The sequence below is a fragment of the Chelonoidis abingdonii genome, chromosome 2 (assembly GCF_003597395.2).
Source record: "Chelonoidis abingdonii isolate Lonesome George chromosome 2, CheloAbing_2.0, whole genome shotgun sequence".
Taxonomy (NCBI): Eukaryota; Metazoa; Chordata; order Testudines; family Testudinidae; genus Chelonoidis; species Chelonoidis abingdonii.
This window is the reverse complement of record NC_133770.1, coordinates 252,755,680-252,765,632: the sequence shown is the minus strand read 5'-3', so window position 1 is coordinate 252,765,632 and position 9,953 is coordinate 252,755,680. Positions and strand designations below refer to the sequence as shown.

Genomic DNA, 9,953 nt, shown 5'->3' with positions numbered 1-9,953 from the left:
GAGTTACAGCTGTCTTCGTACAGCTGTGTAGGGAAAGCGCTGCAGTGTGGCCACACTGACAGCTACCAGTGCTGTAGTGTGGCCACATTTGCAGCGCTGTTGGGAGTAGTGCATTGTGGGCAGCTATTCCAGCGTTCAAGTGGCTGCAACGTGCTTTTCAAAAGAGGGGGGTGGGGTGGAGTGTGACAGGGAGCATGGGGGAGACAGAGTGTGGATTTTTGGAGCTGACACTTGTCAGCTCCCTGCCTTGCAAGTTCTAAGGACTGGAAGATACACAGCACCTACCTTCAATCATTTTAAAAGTTTCGACGCCTTCGCCCACCCCTCTCTCATTCACTTAATACAAATTATGCACTCCTAAATAGCCTTCAGACCACATGAGCAGCTGCTCAACACAGACTCCTCCCACCCCCTCCACCCTGTGGTTTCTCTCTTCAAGCAAACAGCTGTGAACATTCCAAAGCAATTTCCTTGCCTGCCTCTGCTCGCTCGAGCAAACAGAGCTGTGTTTGTTTTTTAGATAAGCAGCTCCGGGGAGCCCGTGAGTTCAGCCACTCTTCCAGTTTGTTGTGAACAGGCATTCTGGGATACCTCTTAATACCCTGGAGGCCAATAACAGCGCTTTTGGTGGCCACACTTGACGAGCAGCGCTGCGTCACCAGCACTGCAATCGTTATGCCCCAAGCAGACCAGGTGTACAGCCAGCGCTGCAGCCAGGGAGTTGCAGTACTGGCTGTGCCTTGCAAGTGTGGACACAGAGTAAGTTGCAGCGCTGTAAACCCACCACCAGCGCTGCAACTCCCCAGTGTAGCCATGGCCTCAGGGCCAAACAGTGACATGCAGGAATCACTATAAGAGATCAGATCAATGTTGTCTGATCGCAGAAATGCAAGATATTCTGTACAACTGTGGAATAACTGGGCCCCAGGAAAGATTTTCTTCCTCACAAGAGGCCGGCATATCCCCTGAAACAGGAGGGCACTATATTACTAATTTTTTAAATTATATTTTATGTAACTCGCATTACCTATATAAAAGTCTAATCCTTATTTTTAACCCTAGTAGGTCTATTGAGCTCAATAATATCTTGTACCAATGAGTTTCACAGGTTACATAAAACAATTTAGTTAGGTTGCTTTTCAATTTCATTGACTAACCCCTTTTTCAAAGTTCTATGAGAAAAGTAAGGAAACATGGACGATGTACTGTTTCTATTCCGCTCATTGTTCTGTATACTTCTATCATGTCCCTCTTATTTAGCTCCTCCCTAAACTAAAAAGTAACAATATTTTCACTTGTGGAAATCTTCATTATTTTAATCATTTTTTTGGCCACTCCAGTTTTTTCTCTAACTGGAGCCAGGGAAAGGGACCTAGTTCTAGAAACATTTCTCAAATACTGTTTTCTTGCGGCCACAGCCTTCTGGGCTGCGATGTGGGGGTAGTAAGCAAAGCAGCGGCCTCTCCCCTCCATTGTTCCTAGATGCACTGCCTTAGTGTTGATTGCGGGGGCCGCCAGCAGGGTTTTGGCCCTGCCCCCCTCTGGAGACACCTGGGGTACAACCCTGGAGAAGCAGGCAGTCAGTGGGTACCCCACTTTCTCAGGGACATTGGGATTTAGGCTTTGGACTTCAGCCCTGGGGCAGTGGAGTGGCAGGCTCTGCCTGCAGGGCTTCAGGCTTCAGTTGCGCAATGGTGGGCCCCAGGCTCCAGCCGCATGGCTTCGGGCTCTATCTGGCTACACGGCTTCAGGCTACAGCCCCCTGACTGCCTCCACCAGCCACCCACATCGCCCCTGGCCTTCACTGTCACCCATCCAGGGCTTAATTAGTCCCAGGCTTGCCAGGGCTAAGTGATTCTGCTGTGAAAAACAATATTTGTATATTTGGTAATAACACTTTTCACAACTGATTTACTAATTAGCAATAAATAATTACAATGATTGGGACGTGTATATGTGCATATTTTTGTTTTTCCTAAAGCTAATTAAATATTTTAGGAAGAGGTGTGAGCAAGAGTTGGTAGCCACACTCTGAGGCCACCAAAGTGGTTTGAACATTGGCCTGCTAAACCCAGGGCTGTGAGTTCAAGCCTTGAGGGGGCCGTTTAGGGATTGGTCCTGCTTTGAGCAGGGGGTTGGACTAGATGACGACCTCCTGAGGTCCCTTCCAACCCTGATAGTCTATGATTCTATGAATTTGTCTTGAGAACCCATAGTAGTGGCTGATCCTGGTACAAGAGTCAAAAGACTATCAGGATGGCATAACTGTTAGGCAGCAATCAACTTCTTCTCTGCTAATAAAGAGGTATCGAGGGTGGTTCAGAAAAAAATTGTCGTATTCTGCTTGCTGCCTAGTTAAATTTACCAAGACCCCAAGTGCTGAACATGGAACACAAGCAATGTCAGAAAGGCTGTGTCTCCTGAATACTTCCATGGAACAAGAAAACTGCTAGTAACGGGAGGGAGGAAGATGGACGACAAACAGTCCACAAAGCAGATAAACAATTTTATCAAGTGTAGCTTAACTTCAGGTTTTTTTGAATGTTTTTCAATCAAACATCTCTGTAATCGCATCACTGATATCTTAATAATGTAGTTTCATCCAGAAAAGTTAAGTTTTATGAAAAACTCTGCAGCAAAGTGCATATCAGTTCATGAACTACAGATTTATTTTGTTGGCACTTTTATAATTGAAAAAACAGTGCGTTACTGAAACTAAAAGGTGCTTCCACAATTACAGTGCCCCATAATACACTAAACAGATGAAGGGGCTTATCTGAAACAAGGGTAAATGAGGGAGTGCAGAAAAGTTGTTAAACTTCACCTGTACCAGTGTGATCCCTGTAACTGTAGGTCACTCTATTCCTCTAATTAATTAATTAATGAAGGTCAAATGCCATCTGGCCCTGAGCTTCCTAAACACTAATGATCCATAAGTAACAGGAGGGATAAAAGGTTTCTCTCAAGTATCTTTTTCAAAACACTAATTTTTCCTCTTCACTTAATCCTAGCACTTCTCTTTCAGTAGAACAGTAGTGCTCTTATGTATGAGCGCAGATAGTTTCCCTGGAATCAGTAGTGCTGTTTTATAGATAAACACTCATGATTATGACATGGTGGTAAACTGAAATATAGTTTAGTTAATTTGTTAGGAATAACAGTTTCTGCCTTATCTGGTCATAAAAGCAATGATAAACTCTAATTAAGTCACATATTAAAACAAGTCTAAAAAAACATGACAGACACTTACTAGCCAGAGACTGATATAGAAGATGACGGGAATTGTCGATCTAGCAGGGCCAATGGCAAAGTCCTGGAGAGAAGCCCAATCACTCTTTGCTACTGGGAAAGAGGAAGGTGCTGTGATTCGTATGAAGATGCCCTCAAAGCATACTTATAGACTCCACCTTTCCTATAGGTCTTTGACTACTAGCTGCTGAACACCTCTCCTAGAGCAGGGGTCTCAATCTTTTTCTTTCTGAGCCCCCCAACATGCAATAAAAATGTCACGGCCCACCTGTGTCACAATAACTGTTTTCTGCATATAAAAGCCAGGGCCAGCATTAGGGGTATGAAGCAGGGCAACTACCTGAGGCCACATGCCACAGAAGCCCCCACAAAGCTACATTGCTCAGGCTTTGGCTACAATCCTGGGGCCATGCCAGGGGTCCGGGCTTCAGCCTCATGTGGTAGAGCTTTGGCTTTCTGCCCTAGGCCTCAGTGAGTCTAATGCTGGCCCTGCTTGATGGCCCCCCTAAAACCTGCTTGTGGTTCCCCAGAGAGCTCCAGACCCCTGGTTGAGAACCACTGTCCTAGATAGAGTACTGCTTTTCGGGTAGGAAGAAGGAGCTTTCTTTCCCATTTCTCTCTAGATGATGTGGTGGAGTGTCCACTACCTTTGCCAGTGCTCCCTTGAAAATACCACCTCTTTTTATAGCAGGCTTACAAGTCATAATTTATAAAAAACAAAAAACAAAACAAAAAAAACTATGCATCACTTAAGAAAAAAGTTTTGAGGTGGGGGTGGAGGGGTGGCTTTCCAAATGTGACCTGAGTGTAACTAATGCAGCGTTGCCTTTGAGAGTCTGCAGACAGCTCAAAATAATGACTGACATGTGAATTCTCCTGCTGCCATTTGTTACATGGAGCAGTTAATGCCAATGCACAACAATCATGGTACTTTAGAAGTCAGCATTAACTATTCCACTGCTGATCAGCTGAGCTGATAGGAAGAGAAATGGGGTGGGACTCTGAAAGACAGAGAGAAGAAAGATGAGGGAAGATAGGGAACAGAAAAGGAAAGAATGATGAAGGCAGGAAAAAACAAGAACAGTGGTGATCCTAAAGGAGAGTATAAAATCATTCTTACTTAATATGACAATAAAAAAATAAAAATACAAGTTTATTTACTACACAGGGCCACATTCCATAGTGGTTGTTTGTGAAAATCTCCCACAATCATCTGTGGGAGTTTGGCTGTGGATTAAAGATAATATATAGTCCTAAATTTATATTCCGATCCACTAATCATAATTAAACATGGAATTCAGCCTCCTGTATAGAATGAATTTGGCAGCTCTGATTTATGGCTTTCATAAAATGCAGCAGAGTAAAAATGACAGGATTCTTATTAGTTTAATTTCTGGTCACAGTGTTCTAAACAGCAGCAATGAAACTAGTGAAACTAACCACAGCTCTATTACTTTCATTCCACTGTTTGGAAAAGCTGTAAACAGCAGCCATAGCACAGGTGCTGCCTGTTTGCAAACTTGGGAAGGCTGCACTGCATCAGTTGTATAAGTAAACATGAGGGCTAGAAATCTATTTTTTATTAATTAAAAGGTTACATTTTGCAAAAGCTGATAGGTTAGGATCCCACTTGGCCCAGAAAATTTCCAATTTATTACTGGCAATTACATTTTTCAAGCCCCGTCTTAACTACCCAGTGAAAATCTCTGAATTTCTGAAAATGTCAGTTGTTGAAGAGTAGAGTGGTTAACAGTCCACTGAGTAACATGACTGATACTTCCGGAGAACAAGGGAAGGGGGAGAGAGATTTTGAAGGATGGGCATGCAAAAAGTTACACACCGTACAGCTGGGTTTTAAAAGGAAATTTAACTTATAGTTTACATACTTTAAGGTAATACAAGTAAAAAACTGTAACAGTATTCCTATTAACAGAGTTCATATTTTAGTGTAATCATTGTTTTGTTTTCAGCCTGAATGGAAAAGTGGCACACTTACTTACCAAGTTGGTCAAGCAAAGTACTGAAATGACAACTAAGCAGTTTGGATTTTTTTTTTTAAGTTTTTTGCCTTTTTTCTGTTGGCTTCATTTTCTGCATCCCAGTTTTAGGATGGATATCTTAAAGGAGCACTCAACACCTAGTTTTGGTTCTAAATTTATATCCATTTTTATTTTGTAAAGTCTGTTTAATTTATTAATTTCTAAATATTAAAATAAGTTTATTAATTTATTTGAGAAAAAGAGCAAAGAAGTGGGAGGAAGACTCATCTCCTGGCCCTCTAGTTTGGCCACAATAAGAGAAACAGTGGAAAGGTTAAGAGGACCTCTCTCAGCCTCCACCATTTTCTTTTCAAGAGAGGGAGGAAGGTGATTGGGACAGTGTTCCAACTCAGCATTCAGTCATGGAACACTGAGAAGGAGGAGGAGTAACAAAACAGGCAGGTATTTCTCCCTCCTCTTTCAGTGTGTTCCACAGAGCCAGGAAAGCAAGAAAGGACAAGGCTAGAGGAGAACAACAGGACCACTATGTCTCCATGACTCCTTCCAGGATCTGGGGAGCAGCAGATTACCTCTCCCTGGGATCCTTCCATAGTGCCCTGCTAGCACAGGTAACAAAACAGAGTTCATTTTAAATCTAGTCTCAAATTGGTGTACAAGTTTGCTGACATTTTATTTGTTTCATTAACATATTTTTAGTGTCAGATTCTAAAAACTATTACTTTTACTACCTCAAAATATTCATTAAACTTCAAAGATACAAACTGAGGCCCACAATTGGCAGATTGTAGGATCCAGCATCTGCCCACTTGGAGCAAACTCTTACACATATGAATAGCTTTACACATATGCATTATGTTCAGATGTTTTTAGGGTTATGCCATTATACATCACCGGGCACAGGAATGACTCACAAAGCACTATGGTATCCAGTAGCATTTTCAGGATCAGACTATTATAATAAAGTCTAATGTATTGTATACACCACCACATGGGGAAGAGAGGTAATGGCATAACGGTGCTAAAAATTCAGCTGGTTTTACAAGCAACAGGAGTATAACATATTTTGGTTCTCTCATTTCACTCATGTCTTAGGAATGAGTTGAAGTAAGCTACTGTGATTTTGAAAGGTGTTTGCACCCGCCTCCTCCTCCCCCCCAAAAATAAACAAACCATGAGAAGCTTTCATCGTGTGCAAGCCCTCACCCCTCATTTGATCATAATTTAGTAGAACACTGAAATACATTAACTTAGTTCATATGTAGATGAAACTCACTTGTGAGTCACTCAGGTTATCAAATTCCATTTAATGAAAATCTCATGGAGTTGTGAAAAATTATAACAGGTCATCAACAGTCAATTTATTCCTTCCCCAACAAAAATGTTAATATCACAAGCAAAATGTAAGGCTGAATTATTTTTATCGGAAGTGCTATGCATCCATTCATATGTTAACTATACTAAATATATGACAGCAAAACTCCAGTGAGATAATTGTAGTATAATTGTGTAACCTGGATATCTATCCAAGAATACCCTTCTGGTGATTTTCTATAGGAATACAGGATCAGCACTGAAATATGAAAATAACTTTTGGCAGTATTTGTAGATCTTTGTCAAAGATTTAAGCATTCTGTAACAAATTCATGTACTATTTTTGTCCATATTCTATTCTACTAGATTGTTTTAACTAAACGTTTGTGTAAATGGGTGGTACAGAAAGATGAATGCCTTGAAAATGTAGTTCAATTTAGATTTGTTTTAAAAATAAAGATAGGTATATAGAAAGGAGTAAGTGACACGCTGTAATAGCTCACTACAGCATTTATAAAAAAAAGCAATTAATTGGTGCACGTTCTGTTAAATTATTGAGATTTTAAAATCAAAATATCAACCACTCAACGAGTCAGACGTTAAACAGCACCAGAAAGATTCCCTGGCACTTCTAACTTGGACATTAACAGCAACAACTCTCCCTCCAGCCCCATCACGCGCTATACGGGAGCCCTATATCTCCACTGCCAGTGGGGGGCAGGACGGGGAAGAAGGCTGCAGGGTCACAGTCCTTCGCAGGAGAGGTGTGGGGCGTCCCCTGCCCCAGTGGCGCGGAGGAAAGGCCAACAGAAATGTAACAATCGCCCTCTCCTCCTCTTTCACCTCTCTAGTTATAGAGACATGGGCCGCCTCTGCGACTGCCCTGCTGCGTCCCATACGCTCAGCACGGACTCGGGTCAGGCTCAGCCCCATCTACCCCATGGCCAGACCCAGGAAAGGAACAAAAGGTTACGCGCCTGACACAGGATACCACAGGGACCCTCCCCCTACACTCCCAGCGGTGCAGGGGCCCAGGGCCAGCGGCCACCCCCACCGCGCTCCCAGCAGGGGCCAAGGGGGGCAGCCCTGGTACGGCTCCCCTTCGCCATTTTGACCCGAACGTCCCCACTGACAGAGGCAGCTCCTGTCGGCCCAGAGACACCCTCTCTCCCCCCTCACAGCGGTGGGAGGAGAAAGCGTCCGCTCCGCGTCCCTCTTCCAGAGCAGGCGAGAAGGGGCCCCGCAGCCGCGCGTCTACTCGCCCAGCCGGGCTGTCAGGCCAGACCCCCAGGGAAGCAGCTCTGGCAGAGCCTGTCTGTAGCCTTACCGTGGCCCGAAAGCCGCCGCTGCCCCCTCTCCGCCAAGGCTCCTCACCCCTCCGCCGCACAGAATGATGCCATCTCACGGCAGAGGCATCGGCGGCTCGCGCACAACAACCGCCTCCCCCACGCCAGCCGTCGCGCGCCCCCAACTGCCAGCGCCGACCGAGCTGGACCCTGAGCGCGCGCTTGTGCGCGCGCCCGCCAGGGGAACAGGATCTTATAGGAGCAGCGGCTTCTGCCTTCTCGGCCTGAACCAACTTCTCTACAGGGGGGACTAGGCCAACCTCTCCCGCGAAAGGAAGGGCCGAGGGCTTACGCTGCAAGGGGTTGAACCAACTGAGTGCCCCGAACTGAACCAACCTCTATAGAGACGGGAGCTGGAGGTCGGGGGTTTCGTCCTGATCACCCTGGCGAGGTCCAGCTGGTGAGGGGTGAGCGTGGCATGGGCAGCGATGATGTTTAGAGGCAATGAACCGAATGCTGGGCGAGGCATTAAGCCAGCGGGCCCTGGTACCTTGTACTTGGTTCACCAGGTAATAGCTGCCTGCCTCTGCCTTCGTGCCTCTCGGATGCGGTTAAACGCCATCGCCACTTCCACCCACTAGGTGATTATAGGGCTTGGTTGTTGTAGGAAGGCCTGGAGCAGCCCTGGTATGTTAGAGTGTGGGGGGGTTAACGGGGTTATATATAAAGGAAAAGTTATTCACTGCTCTGCAAGATACTAGGGAACTAGTGACAGCACAGAAGAGTGAAAGCTGAGCCCAAGGGAAAGGAAGGGACTGGATTTAGCTTAGGCCTAGTCTGCATATAGATTTTGTACCAGGTTTACAAGTCTGGTTGAGAGATTTAACTTTTTACCAAGCATTACGGGACTGGCACTTAAGAGCCCCAGACGATTGTGCTATGTAGGCATTGTAGAAACACAGAATAAAGGGACAGTCCCCATAGTCATACTAGTACAGCCCCTAGTGCAGATGCAGTTATTATGGCATAAGAGTGCTTATATCAGTACAGCTTATTCCACTTCCCCTAAGGGAAGTAGTTATACTAGTATAAGCACATGTACTGATAGAACTGCACCTGCAGTGGTGAAGAAGATTGTGCCACTTTAACTTTTGTATTTAGATAAGGCCTTTGGCATGGACTCATTCATTAGCGATTTGACACCCTGCTCTTTAAAGTAAGGAACAAGACCCTGGCCCCAGCATTTACTATTAGACATTTGTCATTTCTAAGTTTACAAAAAAAAAAAAAAAGACTTAAGATTATTTTAAGGACTCAACTGGAAAAATAAGCTACAGACTGTTAAAAAAAATCATTTGCTGTTCATCTTTAAGAAATGTTTTCGACTAAGCTTTTCTAGACGATAGAACGGAAAAGTAGGATCTCTTAACCAGATACAGTGGTAGGAGTTTCTGTAAACTAAAAATAGTGGGTATTTATATGAATTTTTACACAGTAATTGTAGCATGGGAGATGTGGGTTGTAGACTCAAACTCAGAAATCTGTTGTAGGTAGTAAAAAATAGCAAACTTTACTTAAAAACATAATAAATTGATTTGACTTACAGAGTTCAGGAGCTATGGTTATCCTTTTATAAATCCTAGCCTTAAGTTAAAGAAAGTAGCAGGCAACCTTCCGATCTTAAGTCTAAGTATAAAATCCTGGTTTGAACTAACCTACTTCTTTCTTCTTCCTTTTTTTGATGCTTTATAGCAGTGGTTCTCAAAGTTGGTCCGCCACTTGTTCAGGGAAAGCCCCTGGTGGGCTGAGCCGATTTGTTTACCTGCCATGTCCGCAGGTTCGGCCGATTACAGTTCCCACTGGCCGTAGTTCACCACTCCAGGCCAATGGGGGCTGCGGGAAGCGGCGTGGGCTGTGGGATATGCTGGCTGCCCTTCCCGCAGCCCCCATTGGCCTGGAGCAATGAACTGCGGCCAATGGGAACGGTGATCGGCTGAACCCACAGACATGGAAGGTAAACAAACTGGCTCGGCCCACCAGGGGCTTTCCCTGAACAAGCGGTGGACCAGCTTTGAGAACCACTGCTTTATAGCAAAGCCGGCTCATC

At 44.5% G+C, this 9,953-nt stretch overlaps 1 protein-coding gene across 3 annotated transcripts in view; it reads right to left on the bottom strand.

The window, feature by feature from the left end:
* Positions 1 to 8,068, bottom strand: part of WWP1 (WW domain containing E3 ubiquitin protein ligase 1) — a 161,174-nt gene extending 153,106 nt beyond the window's left edge. For 2 of the 3 annotated variants that reach the window (XM_032786365.2, XM_032786375.2), the window contains exon 1: positions 7,888 to 8,066. The gene's annotated coding sequence lies outside the window, so the exon portion shown is untranslated. Of the gene's footprint in view, positions 1 to 7,887 lie in introns of all 3 variants that reach the window. The other variant, XM_032786385.2, reaches the window with a different exon arrangement.
* Positions 8,069 to 9,953: the final 1,885 nt, after the last annotated feature.